The following is an 11346-nucleotide window of genomic DNA, read 5'->3' as shown; positions in this document are numbered from 1 at the left end:
GAGAAAATGATCTACCACAGTGGGTCCTGGTGAAAATTCCTGTTTCAAGGTTAGTCTCTCTTCATTCATTGGGAGAATGGGTAAAATCAGCAAAGGAGAAAGTATGCTTCTTTATATAACCTTTATTTACTTTTTTAAATTACCAAAGTAATACATACTCATTGAACATATTCAATACAGAAAATACAGAGAATGAAGTAAAAATTAAAAAACTCCTGGTGATACTATCAACAAGAAGCGACCATTTTTTCTGATTTTGGTGTAAAACCTTTCAGTCTTTTCTCTGTACATTTACACATACACTGGAGTAACCAATTGTACATACTGCTTTAAATCTGTTTTCCCCCCTTTGATAATACAGCATGCATTTTTCAAGATGGTGTACTCCATTGTATGAATATATTATAATTTATATAACCAATTTCCTATTGTTAAGCATTTAGGTTATTTCCTTTTTTCTCTATCTGTAAAATATGATATGATTAAAATGTTTTACAAATTTTTAATTTATCGTGTAGGATAAATTCCTAGGCATAGAATTGCTAAGTGAGAGAATATGAACATTATTAAGGCTTTTGAACATATTTGCCTAAATGCCTTCCAGAAAGGATTGGCCAATTTATATTCCCTTCAGCAAAATATAAAAATTCCTGTTTCCCTGTACCCTTATCTACAATGAGTATTATCATTGGAGGCAAAAATGTCATAATTGTTTTATTATGCATTTCTTGTTTTGATTTACATTTGTTTAGTAACTTTAATAGTAGGTCAACATTAAAAATAGGGCTGTACTGGAATTTCTGCCATACAGTGAAAAAAAATAGACAAAAGATAGACACTTTACATAAGCAAAATCATTTATTTATCTGTTCATCTTCATGTATTCATTTGTTCCATTTACTGAGTGCTTTCCCTATACTGTGGCTAATTGTGAACAGTGGAAAAATAAAAGGCAAAAATACACAATCCCTGCTCTCCAGATCACAGTTTAGTTAAGAAAACGAATACGTAAATTATACTTTATAATACAGTGTTATCAACACTCTAATAAAAGTATATACAAAATGATAGTGGTTCAAAGATAAGCAGGAAGGAAAGGATGTTTCTTAAAAAATAATCAGACCCCGAATAAGGGGTGGAACCCTCAATGACTATAGGAGGCAGAAGAGATACGGGGTATTTCAGAGGCAAAGAAAGGTGCTGTGACTTTTGAACGTAAGAGAAAAGTTCCAATAAATCCAATCTTACATCATAAAGACTATTACCAATTCATACATTTTCAGCTCAAAAAGAATCATATTTTCCCTTATTCAGCTGGTGGCCTGTCAACTTTTTTCAATTATTGTGTAACACCAGACTACTCAATGTAACCATCTTATGACCAATTTAAAACAAATTACCAATTAAGGGGGAAAAAATGACTCATTAGTAAGTAAAGATGCAAGCAGTTAAAGCAAATGAAGCATTCATCCTTCAGGAAGCTTTTTTTCAAAAAGCTGTTCTTCATGGTTTATCTTGTGGTTTGCTTCCTTCAATAAGGCAGCAATCTTAGAAATAATGTCAGCATGAAGAGCTCATGACTTATTCACCTCTGACATAACTTTAGCGTCTCATTGGAGTTTCCAACTGATCCAAAAATGTTTCTTCTGATCATGAGATTTGGTGGCTTCACATATTTACTTTTCTTCCCGTAAGAGGCAACAGGTTTACTGGAAGATTGCAGGAGCTGACATTCCAGGGCTTCCATTCTTTTCATTAATCAATATCGTATTTTTCTTTGTCATTCAACAAAAGTTTATTTGGAACCCATTGCATTCAAAGCACAGCATTATGTTTTACTTGGCATTTTACAAACACTTTGAAGTACAATATCAATATGAACAACAGCCTTACCTCTACTTCACAGAAGAGGAATAGGAAACTACAGTAATCTCAAGGCCCTATAGCCAGTAAGCAGCAAAACAGAAATTCAGAATACAGATCTTTGCTCTCTAAGCCCAGGGCTCTTTCCACACTGTGCCTTCCTTACCAGTCTCCCTGTTCCCAGCCTCTTTCCTCTCCAGCTCTCTAATTCATGTACTTAAAACACCAAAGTACCACCCACCTTTGTCGTCTCACTGACTCTGAGAAGCTGTCTTGACCATTTCAGTTCAAAGAATTCTCCCTCCTCTGAACTCCTATAGCTTGTTGCTCATATTATTCAACTGGTCCTAACTCAGAAAATGCTTAGTGGGATCTCTGTCTTCAATTATGAAATAATTTTAGTATCTATTTAGAAGGCACTGTGTCAGTTTATGTGGACCTACTCTGGTGCTATTCATACTTAAATTCTATTCAGTTCTACAAACATTTTGACAACCTACTATGAGTGAGGCACTATGCTAAGAGCTGAAGACGTGGTTTCTTCCCTCAAGAACCTTAGTCTAATGGGAATGTAGATATGTAAATTTTTTATGTACATGTGTACATTTATTCATTCATTTATTAATTCAGTAAGGAAACTCTAATTTACTGGCTGTGCTACCACTGGGAACAAAAAGATAAGACATGGCCCATCTTTCAAGTAACTTGTAGTTACTTGAAAGAAGACAGACATGTAAATGTTTTCATTCATTCAATAAACATCTATTTAAACCCTTATTATGTTGTGGACACAGAGAAAGGAACACTTATGAACACCATCCCTGTTCACAGAGCTGTTTCTCCTTTAAAGATTATAATACTCAAGGATAACTACACTCTTTTTTACATGTAAAAAGGGACCTCAGCTAGACATTCATTCATTCATTCTTATATCTATTCCAAATCTCTTTTGGCAGTTCTCATGTAACACTTCCTTTTAGACCAACTCAAGATAATGAACCTAATAATTATCATAAACTTTATAGTACTAGTATAAACATTTCCAATGATGCTGAAATATATCTCATTCCACACGAAAACAGTGTCAGCCACATTTTGGCTTTTATGCAGAGAATTAAATGGAAATTTCTAAACAGAGTCTGAGCTTTCTCATTCTATTACTTTATTCACGTTTGACAGGCCAAAGTGCAAATGTGGAAGCAGTGGGTTTCAAAACACGCTAGTCAGAGCTAGGGGTTTCTCTGAGGTTTCTCAGAAGTGATAGTGGCAGTGGGGGTGGTGAGAGGGAAAGACTCAGAGCTTCCTATTTCAACCAGAGCATGTCAGTTTGCTCTGTTTTAAATACTGTGCGTCTAAGTACAACTTCTTTTGGAAAAGAATCCTGCTACTTAAATTAATGAAACAATGGTTTAAGAGAATCAAATAATGTAATAATACATAGTATTTTGGCTTTATAATTTTTAATTATTTGTCATAAAAAAAAAAAGTCCTTACTATGAGGTCAAATTGGTCCACTTTTATAGACAGCTACAGCAGCTAATGTTGCTGAGTGTTTACTACTTGGTGCCAAGTGCACTCTAAATTGATCAATTCATTTAGTCACAGTTAATATCCCTTGGAATGACCATTTCACTATAATGCCCCACATTAATGGAGCAAATAAATCAGTTCGTATCACTGACTAATATTCAAAACTAATTTGTCAAAAGGTTTGCATTTCTAAATGTAACTGATTTAGTGGATCAACTTTATTTTGCCATTTATTTAATTCTATTATATAATAACACTTAATGAACACAAATCCATCCTACCAAGTCCAATTGATCTGTTTTCCAGACACCAGTGTAGCTCATATTTACTGCATGCATTATTTCATTTCATCCTCAAAACAATCTTATGAGGTAAGGACTATTACTCTGTTACAGGTAAGAAAACTGAGGAACTAGCATGTAGAAGTAGGGACCCTAAAAGGACCAGGGGGCAGAAGGATTATGTGTGGGCAAACTTTTTGGGTGAACAGTGGGAAAAGGAGAAGCGTGTCCTCATCCCAGAAAGCTCAGTTTCACCTCAAACTTCTCAAACTGACAAGGGCCAGATAGGAGTCGTCCATTTCCACATTTATCCTTCTTCTCCACGTCAGTGACCATCAAAAGGCTAGACCTCCATTCTCAATGAATGCCATAGGTATTTCTACTCACTGCTCTTGATCGTGGGTGGAGATGAAGACTATCAGCAAGAGGAGTGGGAGCAAAGATGGAGAGTTGGAATCATCTCCATAACCTTTTTGTATTTGTTAATAGGAGGGCTTTCCTGCAAGGGAAAAAGTATGAAAAGAAAATAGATTTTTGCAAAGGCCTTGACTCTGTTCTTTTTTTTTTTTTTTTTTTTTCCCTGTCTTTTTTCATTCATTTATCCATACGCTATGAACTAACCTAAGTACCAAGCACTGTCATGGGCACTTGGAAGTACCAAAAATAAATGAGTCATGATTTCCATTATTGAAGGAAAAAGACATTTAAATAGATACAGCACAAGATATTAAGTGCTATAAGATGCTACACCAAAGCTTATTTAGGCAGGGACTATATTTTACTTATTTTTGTAGCCCCAACTCTTTATCACAAAAGATAAAGAGTGTGATAGCACAAAGTTAACAGCTCAGTACATTTCCTGAATGTTTTCATGACCAATATTTCTTCTGACTGGCTTCAAATTCTCTTATGCTAATATATGTGTGGACCCTCTATATAAGATCTTAACATAACTGTAGTAAGCTATGCTTGTGTTTCCTTGGACTTCATATGCAAATATCAACTGTCGATCCTAGATATACTAAAATCAACCACTAGCCTAATTTTATGCTTTCCCAGCAACTGAAAAAAATATAGTAGATAGTATACTTGTCGCTTGAGAAAGAAATCCATTCATTAATTGGGATTGAATATAGGTACAGTAATACATTTGGCTAAATTAATCCATTCACAGCTCTTCACAGTCTAGAGGCAAGCCTGCCCTCTAGTGCTAAAACTCACAAATTGAATCAGAATAGCAATTTCCAACTACCAGAAAAAAAGAACTAGCATTTCAGATATATTAAAATGCAAAACTGTATTATTATCCCAAAACAAAAAGCTTCATTACAAGAATAAAACGGCATTCCCCCTTTTAAATTTGTCATATGCTTATATATTATCAATCTTGTTTCTTAAATCTCAGAGCTTCCATAACATTGTGGAAAGTAATGATTTTGTGTGTACCAGAAAATGTTAACATCACATTTCTAATTGAAAAATCACAAAAGTTGGCCCCAAATTCCACTAATCACATATCTTCAATTCAGGCCTATTCTCTGGCTATACTTACTAAGTGATCTCATCCATGCCCTGACTTAAAATAAGGCTATACACCAATGATGTCATATGATATACATACATATATATATATATATATATAGTACACATCCAGCTCAAACTTCCCTTTAAATTCAAACTCAAATATCCAACTGCATACTCTATATTTCCCTTGGGACATCTAATAGGCCTAACTAACATAACATATCCAAAACTAAATTCGCGATTTTCCATTTTCCAAACCTGCTCCTGAGTCTTCCTCATCTTGGTAAATGGCTGCTTCATTCATAGTTCTTCAAGCTAAAAATCTTGGAGTCATTCTTGATTCTTCTTTCTCATACCCCACATAGAATCCATCAGCATATTCTACGGGCTCTATTATCAAAATATTTTCAGAATCTGACCACTTATTTCCATTGCCCTTGGTCTCATTCAAACTACACCATTTCTCATCTGGATTATTGTATTACCCTCCTATCTAATTCTACAGACTTCCATCCTCGCTTTGATCAGAACCCTAATTGCTTCCCCCTTCACTCAATGAAAGTCTAAGTCTTTGGAAAGGCCTACAATGCCCTACATGATTAACTACAATCAGGCACAATCATTACTCCCAATCTCTCTAACCTCATTTTCTAATCCTGGCTAATACTCTCGTCTTGCTTATTATCATCTCAATGATTTCCTTGCCATTTCTTAAAAACACCAAGCAGACTACCAGCTCAGAACAGTAGTCCTGAGCTGACTACTGAAGAACAGAAAGTCCTTCTGCCTGGAATGCTCTTCTGATTATCCATATGGCTTAACCGTTTACTTCTTGAGATTTCTGCTCAATATCACTTTATCAGTGTATACTCCATTTAAAATGGCAACCCTATACTCACACACTCCCCAGACCCCTTCCTCGACTTATTTTCCCTTAATAGCATGCCACCATATGATATTTTATCAATTTTTAACATATTTTATCAATTAAAATGAAAATCCCATAAGGGTCAGAAATAGTTGTCTATTCTATGCCTAGAACACGTCTCCGAACATACTAGATGCTTGGGATTTATTGAGACATTTAGTCCAAGAGGAATATGAATAAGTCAGATATAATAAGTGGTAGAATAAAACAAAATCTCAGCTATTCCAGTTTATACAGGATGGAAAAATTTGTTAGAAAAAAATAGAACTATTCTGACTAACTGCTTTTCATTTAAATACCAAGGTGTATTCATTCAACATTTACTTAGTGCTGTGGATAGGGCCCTGTTTGAATTTCACAACAATACTGGTAAGTACTATTATCGCTATTTTACAGACAATAAAACTGAAGATGACAGAAGTCAAGTGACTTGTCTAAAAGTGACATAACAAGGATGTGGCAAAGAGGAAACCAACTCAGGTTTCTTCGATATTACTTCTAAAAACTCTCTCAATATTTAAAGTAGTTTCAAGGAATGATATAAATCCAAAAACAGGTAAGGTTTCTGCATTTGTAGTTTAAAAATAACTGTGTATAAACTTGCTATAAGCCATTTGATTTGCATAATAGAATATGGGGAAAGAACTAAAGGTAAACTAATTGCACTTAATTCAATACTCACAAAAAATAATTTTGCTAAGTTTGATAACTTAATAACACTAAGTCTCTAATGACAAGTTGTTTAAATAATTTAGCCTTTTATCTTTCATGGTTCAAATGCAACTGGTAGCAATCATATGGAAGCACATTTTCTTTTCACCAAAATATGTGAAGGACTTTTACCCACAAGCTATTTTCTACATGGAAAAATAAATTATGGGTAATACCCAGTAACACTCAGTTTACTACACACACACACACCACTGAGTCTGGGGTAAAGCTGGTTTTATATATACCCATTTTGCTTATTTTTGTTAGCTTTAAAAATAATTTTAAGTACTGTATTTGAGTATTTCTTAATATCCACAATTTTAGTTTATGTGTAAAACAATACGTCATGTGTGGTACAATTTTCATTATTACTTTAAAGCTGAGAAAACCAAAATTGCGAAGGATAAAATTTCTTCAAAATGATATAACTTGAGGAAAAACTAAGAAAATTTTAATATAACTCTTACATTTATGGACCATAGATCCATAAAATAAATTAAACAAAGCTCCAGTAAAATTGGCATCGTAAGATAAGAATCCATGCTCATGTTAAAGTCTAACCTTTTTACTGGATGTATTTTAAATAATACTTAACACATGATAAACCAGAACCCATGCAAAATTGAGCCATATTATAAAAGGTTTAATAAATTACAGACAAAGCACACAAAATAAAAAGAAAATGATCAAACCAATAACAACTGGTCTAGGAAAGGAGCAAAGAAAGCACAATCTGTATAGGATATAAAAGATTATAAAGTGGATATAGCAAATTTATGATGTTTTATTAAGACTGATATTTGAGAAAAGGTAAATAAATTGTGCTTTAAAAGATCTAAAGATTTGGTCCAGTGAAGTAAAAGTTCACAAGAAGAGTCTCTACAATTAAATAGTGAATTAGAGATAATTCACCTGAGGCTTGGGGCAGGAATTTATCTTTACATAATCTATATAAATTTGACCATAAAAGTTAGACTGCTTTTTTGGGCTTCGGCAGTACTACTTATAGGTAACAATGTCTGTCAACAAAAAAGACCAAGTCTTAAGCAATTTGTTTTTCTGGTTGTTAACAGATATTTATGAAAGTAATAAAACTACATTCATTAAAAAATTATATGATCTAGGGACTTCCCTGGTGGCGCAGTGGTTAAGAATCCGCCTGCCAATGCAGGGGACAAGGGTTCAAGCCCTGGTCCGGAAAGATCCCACATGCCGCGGAGCAACTAAGTCCATGTGCCACAACTATTGAGCCTGCACTCTAGAGCCCGGGAGCCACAACTACTGAGCCCACGCACCTAGAGCCTATGCTCCGCAACGAGAAGCCACCGCAATGAGAAGCCCACGCACCGCAAGGAAGAGTAGCCCCCGCTCGCCGCAACTAGAGAAAGCCAGCGCAGCAACGAAGACCCAATTCAGCCAAAAATAAATAAATAAAAAATAAATTTATAAAAAAAAAATTATGATCCAAAATATTTAATAATCCAGACTGGCCTTTCCTCAGGATATCAAAGATATTTTGCTGTTACTTCTCTTTTCTCCGGAAGAGTAAATAAAGCCTTCTTTGAAAGGCCTTCTTCATGTAATGATTGCCAGTATCGGTCAAGAAGTAATACCACCTCAAGAAGAGAGAATTCCTCTTTAAGAATTCTTTAGACGTATGATTAAGAGATTATTTTGCCTTTTCTCTTTGTTTAACATAGAAATGCATTTAAATTATGTATTAAAATGTCCCCAATTTATTTGATACTTTAGACATTTGGTAAGCACATGAGAAATGTGCTACAAAACTTTAGGCTATAGGAGCCTTGAAAGCCCGAACAAAACTTTATCAGATTATGAATTATCACAACAGTTTTAAATACACTTCAAGAAAGCAGTTAAAAAAAAAAAAGTATTCTTACTGGCTTCTCAAGCTGAGTACATAATGTATTTCAATAAATGCTTTTATAAATTCACATAAGCATTTAAGGAGAAGGGACATGTTTTGATGAATAGTTCAAAGTAAAATGTTTCAGGGCTTCCCTGGTTGCACAGTGGTTAATAGTCTGCCTGCCAATGCAGGTTTGAGCCCTGGCCCGGGAAGATCCCACATGCCACAGAGGAACTAAGCCCGTGCGTCACAACTACTGAGCCTGCTCTCAAGAGCCCGCAAGCCACAACTACTGAGCCCATGCACCACAACTACTGAAGCCTGTGTGCCTAGAGCCCGTGCTCTGCAACGAGAAGCCACTGCAATGAGAAGCCCACGCACCGCAACGAAGAGTAGCCCCCGCTCACCACAACTAGAGAAAGCCCGCGCGCAGCAACAAAGACCCAACACAGTCAAAAATAAAAACAAACAAATAAATAAATTTATTTTTTTTTAAAGTAAAATGTTTCATTGTTAATACTCTACATTAACTTCTATGCTTTAAAAACTCTATCTTAAAATTCTACTCTCTTCCTCACCTCCTCACACAGTGACAGCATTAATATTGTTAAAGATAAATTTTTGGCTCAACAGATGAAAAGGCATTTGTATTTAAGAGAAGTACTCTTGAGGGTCAATCTAACATTCCCATAGAAGGCCCTCATATTCCCATTTAAGAAACACTAATCTAGAGTACTTCAAACAAAGTAATACTCAAATCAACAAAACCTATACATTATACATACAAATACTATTACTGTCAAAAATGGATTATGTCAAGAATTTTACTGGAAGCATTCGAAAAACAAGAAACCATTAGACAATAAAAGACAAACATTGCAACAGAGTCAGGTCAGCACATGATACACCATTTTTTATCTCTTATTCAAGTAAGTTACCTGAATCCCTAGGCTATTTCCTAAAGATACCATTCCTTGTTAAAAATTATTGGCTCCGAGGGTTTGGGGGACAAACTCTCCTTCCTCTCACAGTTGAGAATCAACACCTGGCTCTACTTTTTTCCAGTAGTATAACATCTGTATGCTATTCTGTAAGAAGTCGTTTCCAATTATAAAGCACCACTGAGTATTTCATACCACATAAAGGAAGTAATACTGAAAATTTTACAACAAGAGTTCTGGGAAGGCACTTAAAGCTAACTAGCTAAAAGAAGAGCTCCAACAGTTAGAGAAGATTTATTTTTCATACTGCAGGCTCCTTAATACTATCTTCTTTGCTTATACCACTTAGCCTCTTGATCAGTAGTTTCCCAATAAATTAAATGATGTTCAAATATAGATTAAAAAAGAAAAGACAAGAAAGGACAAGCCCACATTCTGAGATGAATGAGGCAGAGTAAGTTTGCTTCCAAAATAAATGAATGTTATGACTCTAAGAAGTTAGAGTCTAGGAAGAGCAAGAGAGTAAAGCAAGCATGGCCTGGGTCTAAGTGGGCTGTTGACTTAAGGAAGAAGTAAGTTTCATTTAAATTTTCAGGTTCAAAGTCTAAAAGGTATCTTTGGATAAGTAAGCAAAGTAAATAGTTTCATATATTTTATTTACTTAAAGGTCATCTATAAGTTTTGAGTGTTCCTTATTTCACTTTAATATTGAAGATGACAAAAGACAATAAATTTTGTTCAGGCCATAAATTGACAACTTGTAAAATTTCATTTAAATTATATGTTTTGGAATTAAATAAAAATGGGCAATATTCTTCAAGTTCAGAAGGTGTTCCATGAAGAGTCAAATTATAAAGACTCAAATGTCTAAAAATCTAAATGCTTTACAGCCGTCCCTCAGTATCTGAAGGGGACTGCTTCCAGGAGCCCCCAAGTTTACCAAAATCTGCAGATGCTCAAGTCCCATAGTTGGCCCTCCACATCCACAGGTTCTGCATCCATGGATGCAGAATCCATAGATACAGAGGGTTGACTGCATACTTATTTTAAAAAATCTGCCTATAAGCAGACCCACACAGTTCAAACCCATGTTGTTCAAGGATCCACTGTACTTATAACAAATTTAATATTAAAACATCATTCATAATGTCATAACACTGTATGCTCAGTTCCAATAATTCAGTGATTCTAATACTTAGCACGAGTATTCCAGGAAAATTAACCTTATCTATCAGACATTTAAGGGAAAAATTGTTTTCCATATTATATCAGTGTTTTACAAAGTTGTACAAAGTGATTTCATTAAGAAGTAAAACAGCAATCATTTTCTCCCAGCCCATTAACCAAAAAGCAAAATAAAATAAAATAAAAATAAAAATCTTTAAAATGGTATTCTCCCATAAATAATCACTTCTGTAATCATTCATTAAATAAATTCACCATCAAAAATCAACCTTTACCTTAAATCCCAATAGAAATGTCCTTATTATGGAAAAGTAACCTATTTACTTTTCTCCACTCATACAATGAAACTAGGAATGTTACGGAGGTTGTGACCTGACTGTAAATGTGAACAAGGTTTTCATATCACTGGGATATTGGATGGTTTGAAAAGGAATGTACAAACAGCCCTGCTGCTAGTCCAAAAGATGCCTTTCATGTGAATTAGAAAAAAGGCTGTCCTGGCCTCAAGATACT

The sequence above is a fragment of the Eubalaena glacialis genome, chromosome 10 (assembly GCF_028564815.1).
Source record: "Eubalaena glacialis isolate mEubGla1 chromosome 10, mEubGla1.1.hap2.+ XY, whole genome shotgun sequence".
Lineage (NCBI taxonomy): Eukaryota > Metazoa > Chordata > Mammalia > Artiodactyla > Balaenidae > Eubalaena > Eubalaena glacialis.
The sequence above is the reverse complement of the archived record's forward strand: the minus strand, read 5'-3'. Positions refer to the sequence as shown.